This window comes from Cupressus sempervirens, chromosome 11 (assembly GCF_028749045.1).
Source record: "Cupressus sempervirens isolate cs-2001-9-10 chromosome 11, ASM2874904v1, whole genome shotgun sequence".
Lineage (NCBI taxonomy): Eukaryota > Viridiplantae > Streptophyta > Pinopsida > Cupressales > Cupressaceae > Cupressus > Cupressus sempervirens.
In genome coordinates this window covers 704,898,344-704,913,660 of record NC_143128.1, presented here as the reverse complement: position 1 = coordinate 704,913,660, position 15,317 = coordinate 704,898,344, and the positions used below count along the sequence as shown (strand labels likewise).

General features: G+C 36.8%; 1 pseudogene; it reads left to right on the top strand.

Annotated features, from left to right (window-relative positions):
• Positions 1-1,580: 1,580 nt before the first annotated feature.
• LOC149531646 (TORTIFOLIA1-like protein 1) lies at positions 1,581-14,612 on the top strand (annotated as a pseudogene).
• The last annotated feature ends 705 nt before the right edge of the window (positions 14,613-15,317 follow it).

Below are 15,317 nucleotides of genomic sequence, written 5' to 3'. Positions count from 1 at the left end.
TGTAAAAAATTGAAAATTCAATTGTAGCATTATAATAATAAGTTAAATGACATAATTTTATAAATCGTTATAGCATCACGAAGGGTTCCTTACTAAGAGTTAAATTTTGCAAGTGATTGGTTAATCTACATCAAAGATTAGAGACCTCTAAATATTTTAAGGAATAATGTACTTCATATATGAATTTGAAATAATCCACATTTTCTTGTGGTTAAACATATAAAGGAAGACGATTTAATTAGATGCTTTTGAAAAAGGCAAACGAACTTGATATGATTGAACAAAAAAATATTGACTAAGTATTAGACCAAACTATAGAGACTATAGTAAATCATCACCATAGGATACATAATTAGAATTTTGATGGATATTGTTTAAAATTGCTAAGTATTATTGATGTTCTTTTCTATGTGTGAGATTAAAAGGACAAGTAGAGGAATAAAACATAACACAATATTTTAAGGGATATGAACACTTTCAAAAATTGTTTGTGACAAGCATTATTAGGACTCCTAAAAACTCTACATATTGTGTACTTAATAAGTAAATTCTCTATGGCCAGCATTTTTTATTTTTTTTATTTTTATTTTTGTTAAGTGAAAATGTTTATAATACACTTTAGAAATAGTTCAAAACATAAATTGTGAGTTGCAAGTACCTAATGGGTGTTCCTTATGATGTATGTTTTAGGAAAATCACACTTTTATGCTCTTGATTATAAAACTATATTATTAGTGAGAAGTGCTTGTGGGGTTGTTTAAGGTAAAACTAGACATTGTGAGATTATTGTGGGTTAAAGAGTAAACTTGCTACTTGGATAATGAAAAGGGTAAAAGATCATTTAAGAAGTAAAAATGTAAGCATGTGGTAATGATCACGATCTAACATGTTCTTGTATTAAAAAAATTTTAATGTTGTGGGAATATCTTACATGGCCATAGATAGTGTCTGATATCCTCATCTAGGGAGGATTAGATGAGCTAATGCTAATGTTATATGTGGTTATGTAGATGCAATCTTAAGGATTCATGAAGCAATAAAAGATGTAATAATTTTCTTTAATAGGTATTAGTAATCCATGTGATTACACTAGTACCACCATTTGTGTTGTGTTTTGTAAAACCAGCAATTGTCATGTGTGCCCATGTGAATTAAAATCAAATGTTCTTGGAAATTATGTTTGTACATAAGTATGTGGAAGTCATACCTCATATGTGTTTCTTGCTTGTATGTAACCCTACTAGTACCATTTGAAAGGACAATATTGTTACCAATTCCCACGGTTTTAAATAAAATACCAGTGCTCAGAATGAAATTTCTCAAACAAATTTGTGTACACTTCCCTATGAGATCCAACATGTGGAAGGAGGATTTCCCATGTTGTGATAGATACCATTCCCGCACATGTTCCAACATGATGCAATGGGTAATGATGTCGTGTTGCTGATGGTAGCAAGCCGAGCTTGAGAACATGATGCCACGTATATAGTTACGAGAAGGCCCTATTATTTATGTATGTTTCAGTCCCCACTTGATGCAGAGCATATAGGAGATGCTTGCATTCTTGTGGAGCGGTACCCATGGATGCTCGGTCATGTGTACGTGAAAGTGCATATCGGTGGACCCTAGCCATGTATACCTCTGGCTACGGCGATGCTTACATGAGATCGCTATGCGGAGTGTGTCCTGCATGTGCCTTCACCGTGAGGAACACTGCCATGCGACATATGACCAGAGTGGGTGTTCTCCACTTGGTGTATGGTCATGCTAGGTGAGTCAACATGCTTAGTCTGTACCACTCTATGTGAGGTGTTGCCGAGGTGAACACCCCATGCCATGTGGTTAGTGCACCTAGAGTGCCCACATGAAGGGCTACTACACTAGCCAGACGTTGTTTCCTCCTTCCTCGTGAGGTGGCTAGATATAGTCACATAGTGATGTAATGTGCACTTTATGATTTATTTTATTGTGTAGACCAACAAGTTAATTTACTTTGTCTTTGATAGTCTAGCCACAACCTTGATCTTTATTCTTTTTTTCTTTTTACTTAACTTATTGTTGCAACACATTAAAATTTTCTTGTTTTATTGTTGTTGAAATATATGACTTAACTTCTTTCGTTGGAAATTTTTTTTTTTTTTTAAATGTGGCTAGATTAGTTTCCTTGGTGTTTGTGGATGTTGGTCTTGTGTTGTAATGTGATTCCTCATCAAGGACGATGGAGATGAACTTGATGGGTGTATACGAGGAAGTAGACGTAGGGAACCCTTGAGGATGGGGGTATGTGAGGCTGTTATGCAGCTATTATCCACTACCTTCCTATGTGTGTGGTGTGTATTTCTTGGAGGCTAACCACCTTACATAAACAAGGGATATGACACGTGGTTTTGTATGGATGACCTCTTGTGTGATGGGTCTATTTACCATCGAGCCACTAAGTGAGGCTTGGATCATAGATTATTGATTTTGGACTATGGATATGTATGCAGATTTCAAACAGTTATATGGTACAGTGCCCTTCAGACCCAAATGAGATTAACATTTACCTCTATGGCCATTCATGAACCTTGTGATGTGTTTGTTCCAGTGATGTGGCTTGTGTATGAGTGTATAGGATGTTAATGGGTGTGAAGACTTCACTCACCCTTGGGAGGGAAGAGATGCCTAGGGTGAAGGGGTTAGTTGGGCTCTACATTACAGTTAAGAGATTCTCCTCCTTAGAGAGCCCACCTTAGCCTATTTTTTTTTCATGATCCCAATGGTGAATCATTGTGCTAAACCTTGGAAGGGATTTTATATGTTGTTAGGATAGGTTGTATGCCTTGTTCGTGTTTGAGTGTAACTTGTTTGAGCCTTTTTTCCCCAGCTGGGTGTTTCAATTTTGTTTAGTATATCATGTTTTATGTATGCTTGTACAATTATACAATAATAAATGTTGGAAAGATTGCTTAAATGAGTAGGAATTGATAGATAAAGAAAAATAAATAAACACCAAACACTTCTGACTTCCAAGAGGAAGTCAAAGACTAGTCGAGGGGAATGTAAGGTCCCGACCAAGTAAGGACTAGAAGGATCATTAATTTGTCTGTAATATAATTTCATTAGAAGTAAATATTAATTTTTTCATTAGAGAACATTATATGGATTATGTAATAACATGATTAGGTAGGATCCTTATGTGACTTGCTAAGATTGGTATTTCTCAAATAAGATTGACTTATCTTTTGTAACCATCTGAATATTAGGTGCAAATATGTATGTGATACTTTGTATAGTAGAATCTTGCTTATTTAATTAATGTGCAAAGTTAGACTCAACTTACGATAAACTATAGATTTTGTACATACAATTGGCATTGATTAAAAATAGAAATGGTTGGATCTCTGTACATATGACATGATAGATTATGAGACTGGTAGCATTAGACCTAATCCACACTATGATAGAATATCCAATTTATGTTAAAACCTTGATTAGCTAATGTAAGTTACCTTATGGGTAAATACCTTATATTGTTCATCTTACCTCATCATGATAATTAGATAGTTTTTGTAATTGAAATTTTGGCCAACTGAATTAAATAGATATTTTATTGTGATGAATACATTTTACATAAGGTGACTATGAAAATGGAAATCAAGTTTGGGTTATGTTATTTTTGTTTTGAAGTGAATTATGCATCATTTAATTTAAAATAAAGAAGTACAAAAATGATTAGAATGTAGATAACACAGTGAATATTAGTGATACTCGTTATGTTATTCTAAGAGATGTTATGAGTTGAATCCTATAATTAGTGGAAGTAAGTACCTATGCTTGATGAATTTTTTTAGAAATTGCCAATCAATTTAAATGACAAGATCGTTGATGTGAATAATAATCTAAATATGGGAGTGATTTCACAAAACATTGGTGACTTCTAGGAGAAAGTCAATAGAAAAAGGGGTAGTATGTAATATCCCATCTCATTATATATTTAGACTCAATGGTAAGAACTTGATTTAATGTATGTGTAAGGTGTTATGATACATATGTTATGAATTATTAATGTGGCTACTATTCTTGAAAATGTTGTAATTAGAGAAGTAGTTATAGTAGAATGAATGATACACATTTGCAAATAAATTTTCATAGACATATGATTCTTAAAAAAATGGTGTTAGAATATGATGTTGGTCTAACGTGTTGATCTATGGTTCAATCAAGGATATATCTATTAATGTTTACAATTATATATTTATAGGTTTAGGTTACTGATGTTTAATTTGAATTGTGCAGAGGATGATTATGAAGACCTTCAAAGATACTATGCCAACTCCTGTAAAATAATCAAAGTCTATCTCCATGCAAATTCTTGTAAAATCGGATGTAAACTAAATTTGGACATTAGAGGCATTAAAATGGACCCTAAAGTGCATTTTGGGTTAAAATAACCTAACCCACTTATACTACCTAGGGTTGGGGGTTAGTTGAGGGTCAAATCATGGTCAAAACCTACATTATGACACCTCAAAAGGGCCCCACTTCAAATATGACGAAAATGAATAGTGGGAGAGAATGGGTTATGACAGATTGATAAGAAAGACATGTGCCTTCATTAAAGGAGGAGAGGGTTTTGGAAGAAGGAGGAAAACTTTGGAGGATTGACCATTCACCATTGTTGGAGAGAAAAAGGGGAAGTTATATGCAAATAGGAGAATGGAGAAGGGAGATGATGGTAGAACCAGCATGAGGAGGAGAAGATCAAGAGGGAACTTGAGAGAGAGATGAGTCTTTCTATCCCTTTTCTTTTGTAGTATTTTTCTTTGAGTTAGATTTATGTAAGTCTAAAATGTGCAACAAGTGTAGTTTAAAATATTGTTCTTGAATTAGGAACTCACTCACATGATAACATCTATGATCCTTAGATGCACTGATTTCTTGCTCGGGGGTATGGCTAGGGCACAAGAGGCCTCATGATGTCATTAATTGGTAGGGTGGAAAACGAGCATTGTTTGAGTATTTTTAGTTTTCTTTGCAACTTATAAAAGCTAAGTCTTGTTATTTGATTCAAGCTTGTGTATATGACTCTATGCAAAAGAGAAGTTTTTAATCTTACATTTGTGATGTATGAAAGGTTTCCTATTTGAATAGAAGAAAACAAAAAAATTCGGTGTCTTTATATTTATTAAGATTTATATTTGAAAGACTTTAAAATGGAAATCTAAATGTAATGCTCTTTCAAGTTGAGATAATTTAGTTAATCAAAGTTTTGTTTCCTTATAGTGCAGATTTGAAAATTGTAGTAGAAAATAGTGCTTTCCTTTAAAAGAATCTATATTTTATTTTGGGTATGAAATTATGAGCATGACACCTAGCCAGTATAGATATTCTGACTGCCTTCCTGATCTCTCTTCCTTCCTATGGTCACATGGTCCCTGTGGATGTTCTGGTTGTTGTCTTGGTTTTTTTTATCCTTTAGAGCCTCAATTTCCTAAAACAACCATTTGATGGAATGAAAATTATCAATCAAGCTATTCTTTTCATTTTTCAAGATGTTGAGGCCAGTTTCCCATGCACTGTCAGAAATGACCAATAAAGTAGGATCAATTAGCTCATCATAGTGGGTTCTGCTGTCAAGGTTTTCCAACACCTAGATGTTCATTAGCTCTCTAACAATACCCAAACTTGTAGTATCCAAGTTAAAATTCCTCCAAGCCCTCCTCCTATTCTTCCTAATCACCTCCCCGCTCTTTTCTACCATAATTTCAATCATCTCCTCTGGTGGTGATGTGGGTGGGATAGGGCCAGGGGTCTCATAACTTTGGGCTTTTAGGTCTACTTGGAGTAGGGCCTGGTTGGCTTTTCTTTTCGTAGGGTTTCCCAAGGGGGTGTCAAGAGCCTCCTCCTCCTTGTTTCTTTCTCTCCCTTTCTCCTCTTCTTTCAAATTATCCTTCCCTAGCTCCTTATCCTCATCCTCAGAGTCCATGTTAGTCTCCTTGTCTTCCTCACTATTTACCTCCTGAGGCTCAAGCTTGGGGAGAGAGGGAGGGAGGCATCTAGGGTTCTTTCTATTGGAAATGCAGGGATTGCATGCAAAGCTAGCATTGGTGGCATTTTCCTCATCCTCAGTTTTCACTACCTGAACATCCCTAGAATTGAAACTAGTAGTGTCCTCTGAAGCACAACTTGGGTCACCAAGGGATTTTCCTCTGGTTTGAGTTTTCAAAAACTTGTAAACTAGGAGAAGAAGGCCTTCATGGAGGGCAGGGTTGGTAATAGGTTTTTTCTTGAAACCCTCAATACTCTTGGACATGGAAGTGGTTTAATGAAACAAAATGGTGTGTTCTTATCCTATCAAACCTGGGGTCAAAAGTGATATACTCAATGAGGATCTTGAGAACATACCTCCAAATTTTTTTGATGGATTCTATGTCATAGTAGGTGTAAAACTTGACAAGATTATCTTTCTCCATTTTGTCCTTGACAAAAATACTAACTCCATTGGCTGACATCTTTTTGTCCCTATAGAAATTCATGCCTTCCTAGGGAATGTCCATCACCTCCATGATCAAGCCCTCAAAAATTAAATGGGTGACACCAAAAATTTTTACTCTCCCATTGCTCCATGTTTCCACCATGATCTTGGTCACCCTAGCATCAAAGTCATGAAGCTTTTCCATTAACCTAGTGATGCTACCTTTTTCAAGTTTGTGCCACACCTTCTTCTCCTTCTAGCTCTCTTACTCCCCCCTAGGGCTCTCTTTTGATCCTCTCTTTCACCATGGTTTCCTTCGGCTCTACAAACCCTATACCACTAGCTATTTTATAGTGCTCAATTTTCCTTTGGATACTTAAAAAAAAAAAATTTTTACGATATTTAGTGGTTCTATTCTTGCCATCCCTCGAATTGTGCATTCTATATGCATAATTATGAATTGGAAAGGGCTCCACATGATTTCTAACAACTTCCCCTCCGACATGTGATTTAGCAAATCCTTTCATTATTAAAATGGGATTTTATTTGTACCCTATATTCTATCCTACCAGATCAACTTAATCACCATAACCAAGATTTTGTCTCCATTCATCCATTTCATCACTGAGTTTCTGGTAATGGCATCATTGGCAAACTTGTGAACAACCGAGTTGGCTTCTCAGTAAGCGTGGCTGACATAAGTCTTTTTGAACTTTCCCAAGTTAGATTTTATGTCCTCTATGATGTTGGAAATCATCTAGGAAGGCATAGATTGACCTTTGATGCAATTGATGATGTTTAGAGAGTCACCCTCAAGCCACAGGTGCTCAATCCTCGAGGCTAAGGATAGCTTAACAATATATCTGGCCACAGTGGCTTCCACAAAGTGGTTTGTTTGGTGACCAAGAGGGAAAAAAATGGCCATGATTCCTTTGTCCAAACTATTTCTAATTATGCCTCTACTTCTGACCAAACCCGATTCCCCTTTGCCACCTTGTCAAAGTTGGCTTTGTGCCATTCCTTAGGGGGAAAAGACCATCTTGCTTCCTATCTTCTCATGGCCTTGTCTTTCTTACTAGCTTTTCTAATTCCACCTTCCTTGATATTTCCTCCTTTCATTATTGCAAAGTTTTCTAGAATGAGACCTTCAATTTTCTCAATGATTATGAACTCTAGAGACTCTCTTTCTCTGAATATTTTGTTGTTGCCCTCTTTCTAGATACCCCAATAGAAGTGTGGGAGAGTCCAAGAACTCATTAACTAAGAGTTCAAACCAGAGTGATGGCTTCTCCACTAGTAGAAGAAATATAGGATACTAGCCAGGGGGCACCAACTTAATCCAAGATCCTTGGTCAGGAAGATCCACACCTTTGAAGAGTAGGGGTAGTGTATGAGTAAATGATTGATCATTTCTAGTTCATGCTTGTAGAGGCAACACCTATTGGGGATAATTTTGCCTCTCTTGGCTAAATTATCTAAGGTGAAAATTTTGTCTTGCAGGAGGAGCCAGAATGAAATGTTGATTTTAGGTGTAAGACCAGAAATCTAGGCTTTGGCCCAAATAGGTTTCTCCATCCTATCCCATAAAGAGAAATAGCCAGAAGTAGTAGAATAAAGTTTGTTCAAGGAATCTCCCCAAATAATAGAGTCCCTATCATTGTTAATGAAGGTGGCATTTAGTAAAACCATCAGGGGGTTAAGGTCTAGGGATATCACAGATAGGTTGTGCCAGCCATTCTTAGATCTGTACTCACTAACTTTTGTGCCAAACCTCTCTATGCATTGCTCTACCCATCTTTTGTAGCTAGGGTGGTTGATTAGTGGTCCCTGACATGTCTAGTTGTCCTACCAAAATTAAATTTTGTCACCTTTGCCTACTTTCCATTTGCACTTGGATTTGGCTAATGGTTTGGTCTTCAAGATCCCATTCCAAATGTAGGACCCCTAGGGAATCTCAATCTCATAAATTGGGAAAGTGAGAGATTTTCTTCTCAGATATTTCTCAAATAGGATATCCGTCCAAACACTTGTGCTTTGAAAAATGCACCATAGCTATTTAGCTAAAAGGGCATTATTGAGATGTCTAATTTTTTTGATACCTAGCCCCCCATGGCATTTTGGAAGGTAGACAAGGTCCCAAGAAACAAGGTGGTATCTCTTGTGATCTATAGACCTAGACCAAAGGAAGTCTCTTTAAATCTTCTCCATTTTTTTTGCATGTTTGGCTAGGATACCAAAGAGGCTTAAGGCATAGGTAGGGAGGTTTAGGAATATGGATTTAACTAGAGTACACTTGCCAACTTGACCTAGGGTGGCCCCTTTCCAGCTAGTGAGCTTCCTATTGAATCTATCGATGATGCTATTTTAGAAAGAATCTAGGGGTCTAGTGACCAGAGGCAGGCCAAGATAGCCAGCTGGCAAGGACCCAATGCCACTTCCTAGAATGCAAGAAATTTTCCTCTATCTCTCCAAAAGGGTATTGATAAAGTAAATTGAGCTCTTCTCCCAATTGATAGCTTGGCCTAAGCCCCTAGTATAGGTGTTAAGGATATCCTTAAAAACTCTAGCCTCTCTAACAAAGGCTTCTCCTCCCAAGGTAGTGTCATCCACAAATTGTTGATGAGTGAAGGAATAGGGAGCCGAATAGGGCTTGAGCCCTTGTAAAATCCTATTCAAACTTTTCCTCTAGATTAGTCTTCCCAAGCATTTAGCTAGGATTATAAAGAGGACAAGGGATAAGGGATCACCCTACCTCAATCCTCTCAAAGGGAAGAAGAAAAGAGAGGGGGAGCCATTAACCAAAATAGATAAAGAAGGAGAATTAACAAGTTGAGAGATAAGCATACAAACCTAAAAGCTTGAAGGACAACCATAAGGAAATTATAGTCCACCCTATCATAGGCTTTAGACATATCTAGTTTGAGTAGAAAACCTTCTTACTATCTTCAAGAGAGTGGATGACCTCATGGACCGTGATAATGGAGTCAAGAATTTGCCTCCCAAGGACAAAACCAGTCTACTGAGGAGAAATGATCAAGTGAAGAATGTTGAGGAACCTAGAAGTAAGGACCTTAGATATGATTTTGTAGAAAGAATTACAAAGGCTAATGGGCCTAAACTTGTCCATTAAGTCAACTCCCAAAATCTTGGGAATGAGAACCAAGAACGTGGCATTGAGTTCTTTCAAAAGATTTTTGGCTCCAAAAAATTCTTGAATAGCCTTAATCACATCCCTATTGACCACCTCCCAATAGACCTCAAAAAAGAAGGTCAAACCATTTGAGCCAAGAGCTTTGTCCCTTGAAAGAGATTTGAGAGCCTAGAAGATTTCCTCTTGGGAAGGAATAGCTTTTAGCATTGAATTGTGATGCACTTGCAATAAGGAAGGAATAACAAAAAAAATGTCTTCTTGATCAGGCAGCAAGAGAGAAGGGTCCTTGGAGAGGAGGGATGAGAAGAACTGAATAGCTTCCTCTAGAATCTTGTCGTCCTTATTTAATTGAGCCTGGACCTTCTTAATGTTAGAGATCCTATTGTTTTCCTTATGTTTAAGAGTTCTCAAGTGGAAAAATCTTGAGTTCTAGTCACCCTCTCTCAACTAGTTGACTCTAGATCTTTACTTCCAAAAATGTTCTTGCTTTGATATAATGTTGTGGAGATCAGAGAGGATAGCCCTCTCTTCTATCCTATTCTGGTCATTATATCTAGAGTGCTGAATTTCTTCTTGGATAATGTAGAGTTGGTTGGTATTCTTGTCTTTATCCTAGAAAATGTGGCCAAAGTTTGACTTATTCTAGATCTTAATGTTTCTCTTGACATTTTTCAATTTCTAGGAAACTCTGTACGTAGAAATGCCTTCAACCTCAATATCCCACCATGAAGATATCTTGGATTCTAGAGCTGGGTGGGTAATCCACATTTTCTCAAACTTGAAAGGGAATGTCCTTTTGACAGTAAAAGGAGAGATAGAGAGAGAAATAGGAGAATGTACTAAGCCTATTCTAGGGAGAAGGTAAAGTCTATAGGAGTGTGTCTATAGTCACCCAATAGAGATGAGGGCTTTTTCAAGATGAACTTGGATACGTTCACCCCCAACTCTTCAGTTTGACCAAGTGAACCTTCCTGCTTAGAGGTCCACATCCATGAAAGCCAAGTTGAGGATGAAGTTGGAGAGGTCAAGCTTGCTATCCTAATCTAGGGAAAGACCACCACATTTGTCTTCATCATTGAGAGGAGAGTTAAAGTCCCCAATGATGATCCCTTTGTTGACATCATTATTGGTGATGACAACAAAGATCTTATCCTAGTAGGCTTTCCTTTCCCTTTTAGAGTTGTGGGCATATAGGTTCAAGATAAACCAAGAGTCATCACTAAGGATATGAGACACCTTGAATAGGAGATCATTGTCATCATTTTAGATAGGGATCAACCTAAATGTCTTTTTGTTAAAAAGAATCATCACCCCTCCTAAGGCACTAACCTAGTCAGTGGCCTCACAATTCATGTTCTTGCTAAAAGAAATCTTTTTAACCAACTCCATTTTCATCTTGGTCTCCTAGATCAACAAAAAATCAGATCTTTGATCTCTAATCAAATTTCTAACTAGTTCCTATTTATGAGCCCCATTAAGGCCCCTTATGTTCCAAGAAATGACCTTCATTTCTTACTTCCTGAAAATTCCTTGATGGTTCTCTGGCTCCTATCTACCAGGTTCCTTTTGGTTTCTTCTTACAAAATTTGATTGGATTTCTTCCTTCCATGTTTCTTGTCAATTGTCCCAATATTAGCCCTAACCTTGCTTCTAGTTGTCGTAGGGGACATAGGGGGTGGTCACGAAGTTGGTTCTTCTTTTTCTTTTTTGTCATGCACCAACTATTAAGGCTATCAGGAGAGAAATTATCAATCCATTCTTTCCAATGAGAGATATGGTCAGGAGATGCATTGTTGATGAGTTGAAGGAGTTTTTCCTCCAATCCCTTGGGAACAGATGGGGCAATCTCCTTCCTAGATTCCATTCTAGAGGGATGGATAGGAGAAGCCAAAGGCCTGGGGGAAGTATTTTGAGGAGATACCTACCTACCATTGGAGCAAGGGGTCTCCATCCTCAGATATTTTCTCTCATTGGAGAGGGGTGGTTCTTGCCTCTTGTCATGTTGTGCAAGCTCTTTTGGCAATATACCTCCCTCTTCAGTTGTGGCCTCCTCGAGGGGGACTGCATCAACTGACACCATTTGAGATGGATCACCCATGTTAGCATAAAGCTACCTAGATTCATTCTACTTTTCTTCCTTCCTCTCCTATGACTTTGAAGGCTTGGAGGGTTTGTGCCTCCATATCAGCTTCTTTTTTCCTTTGGTAGAAGAGCGAGAAGGGGTAGATTTATTCTTAGCTTTGTCTAAGGTGGTTAGCCCCTTGAACTTTTTCTTTTCTGCCCAAGGGCACTAAGGAGTCTTGTGACCAACCTTCAAGCAAAGAAAGTAGGTGAAAGGAATAGTTTCATTTATCAATTTTTGGATGTGCACTCCTAGTTTGGAATGAAAGGCCATAGTCTTAGGCATGTTTGTGCCTTCTCTAACACCTATGTAGATGTGTGCATAGTTGAGATGATGCTTGGAATTTGTGATCAGATCTATAGAGAGGAATTCACCAAAAGTCCTCACAAGCCCCACAAAAACATCCTGATTCCAAAATTCTAAAGGCATCTCAGGCAATCTAACCCAAACAAGGCCTTAAACAAAAAAGGAGTCACTCAAATTTAGTTTGCAGGACCACTTCTGCAGCACTAGAGTGGATCATCCAAAATCCCATTGTCCTTCACATAGAATATTGGCCAAATCTTCCATGCATGTGAAATTGAATGACATGAAACCTTTCACCATAGCAATGACCGAGACTTGGCCTTTGAGGGCCCAATGCTTCTTGATGTAAGTCCTGACATCATCAATGTTTGGTCTAGGCCCCAAAAATTTCCCAATCAGTATTGAAGCCATGGATCAAATGCTATGATCCAAAATCTCATCTGGGATGGCAAAGGCATAAGAGCCTTTGTCAGATTCAGGTAGAGTTTTGACAGGCAGGAAAGAGGACTTACCTAAGGGTTTGACCTTGAAGAGAGAGGATGATTTTGTAGCTTGCTGGTCCACTTTTGGAATCAAAGGAATCTTGACCACTTCCTTGGGGGGGACATTTGGGTCCCCATCCATGATCTTTGATTGGTCCCCAGTACCTAGAGCTTCCTGATCATCCCTGCTCCAACTTGTGTTCCAGTCGAGGGATCCAATATTGATGATCTAAAGAAATCCTACCCTTATGTGAATTCAATTTTTTAAAAATCTCAGTTCCCTTCACTCCCTCCACTCTCACTCGTCGTCAGTGTGATTCCATAGTTTTAACTAGGATCTAGTTGTATTCATTGTTGATCTAGCCTATTAGGTTTTTTTTGCATGCCTAGATGGAATTTAAAACTTTCTAAGTGCACTGTGAAGTATGGACATAGATGATAGATCAAAAATTAACTAAGCATAAAGTTTGAAATGTGTTTAGTACTTTCATTTTTTTGTAGTTTCTTGCATTTTTTTTCTAGATAGTAAAAAACTTAAATTTTATTTTCAATTGTTGTACTTTTAGATGTTTATGGGAAGCTCACAAGATGGGTTGCATTCTCTAGAAAAAAGGGTACATGGTTTAGAAAGAACTATAGATGAAATGGTTCAAGATCTTTCTTTATCAGTTGATAGGATTACTACTATTGAAAATGGAAAGACTACTTGATGTAAATTCCCTAATTTTGTGCTTTTAAGCTCCAAATTTTGGAAGAAAAATGAAGGCAAATACCCACCTGCACAATTTTTTGCATCTAAGGGGTCATCAATGAGTAGATATAGAAGAGGTGCATCATACAGAGCTAAAATGGGGACCGATATATGGGATAGGAAGTTAAAAGGCTTTTAGGGTGGTTTTAATTTGAATCACTTGGAAGATGTCTAGGGGAAAACAAAGAGGGCAACCACTAAGATTATTTCAAATGACACTCAAAGCTCTATATTGGAAAATTTGGTATTAAATCAAATATTTACCAAAGCACGCGACATAAATAGGTCTAATGGGGGTCCCTTAGTAAGGATCACATTGCAAGTATCAGAAGATGAACCTATTACTTTATCTAGTATGTAGGTTGCAAGCAAGGATGCAAAAATAGAGGTGTGTGATTCTGTGAAAAAAAATTCACAGCCAATAGCCACAGACAATTTATTGAATAGCAAGATAGGTTAGGGCAGTGATAGTTTTTGGAGTGTTTGGACACAGTCAATAGAATTTCTGTGGAAATGGGATGTGGACTTAGCATTTGGTGATGTCCTTTTCATTGGTGATGATCTCTTGTTGATTAGGCTTATGAATTAGATTGGTCCTATGCTAGAACATTTATCAAAAGGAACCATTTTGGAAATGATGCAAGCTCTTAAACATTTCTTGTTGAAGTAGGAATTCTTGGGTTTAGTAATCCCCTGGATTCAACACATGATTTATCCAATGAACCTATACTAATAAGATGTGTATTCTTTCATATTGGTATAATGATAATTATAGTTTATTTCTTTAGCTAAAGGTTATGATTTTTTGTTAATTCCAAAGATTATATCGGTTTAGTCCCTTAAAAAAAATACTATGACTGCATCATTTACATGTCATTTCCCATCTCTTTATTATAAAGAAATTGTAAGAGGTCTTTTTAAATATTATAACCCTCAACATTTGTATGATTGTCATGGAGACTTGTCCAGATCAATGGTGGGGTTTAGTAATTTTTATTTCTAATCTAAGATATCTTTTGTGTCCAACATTTAATTTTATTTTCTCCAAATTTTTGCATAGGTATCCAAATGAAAGCACCATTTTGAAAGAAATAACCAATCTAAGTTTCTTATATTATTTCATTTGTATTACATTTTTTCTTGATGCTCAAGTTGTTGACTTGATCACAAGAAATAGCTCAAATTATCTGGGCCTCTCTCTTGATGTAAAGAAAGACATGTTATCAATTGTACAAGAGGCTTCATCAAAGCATTTTCCTAATTCTTCAAATAGAAACTTCATTGCTCAGAGTGCATCCAAGTTGTTTGTTCTTTGGATGGTGGACTCATTGAAATGTAGGTAATCAGAGGAGCAAAAAATATTTTTCATGTCAGCATTGCTCTTTCTTTCGATGGAGAATGACAAAAATGAGTTGAGAGCTTCGCTATGTTATCTTCTTTAAGCATGCAAATGTCCCAATTGAACACTCCCTTCCACCAAAGAGCATATTAGCAGCCTAGTAAAAAAATTTCTCAAATTATAGGAGATGGAGAACTACTTGCTAGATCAAATATGTGGATGTGTTCCACTTTTGATTTGTAAATAATTCTTCATTAGTAAGCATGTAGTTGAGAATTGGATTGAAGAGCTATGATAGTAGAAGGTATTAAGTAGGAAGATGTTAAGGTAAAATTTCATTTGCTAAATTGAAAGATAGGAGAAGTTCAAATCTAGGTCATGGATCAAGATACAAAGATACACAGATAAAGAGATTTGGTTACACAGTTGACAAAATTAAAATGGGATTGAAGAGCTATGATAGTAGAAGATAGTTAAAAAGAAGATGTAAAATTTTCATCTATGGTACTTGGATACAAAGTTTACAAGAGTATCAGGATAAAATCTATTTCTACTACCACTATACAGTGCCTTAGGATGTTGAAGGAGAATGCACAAATAGACGTTTGTGAAATCTTGAGAGAGAAATTGATGGAGAATTTGAAGAAGATTAAGAAGGATATTTGTCAAAAAACACTACTCATGAAACATGGGTCAATGAAATTGATTA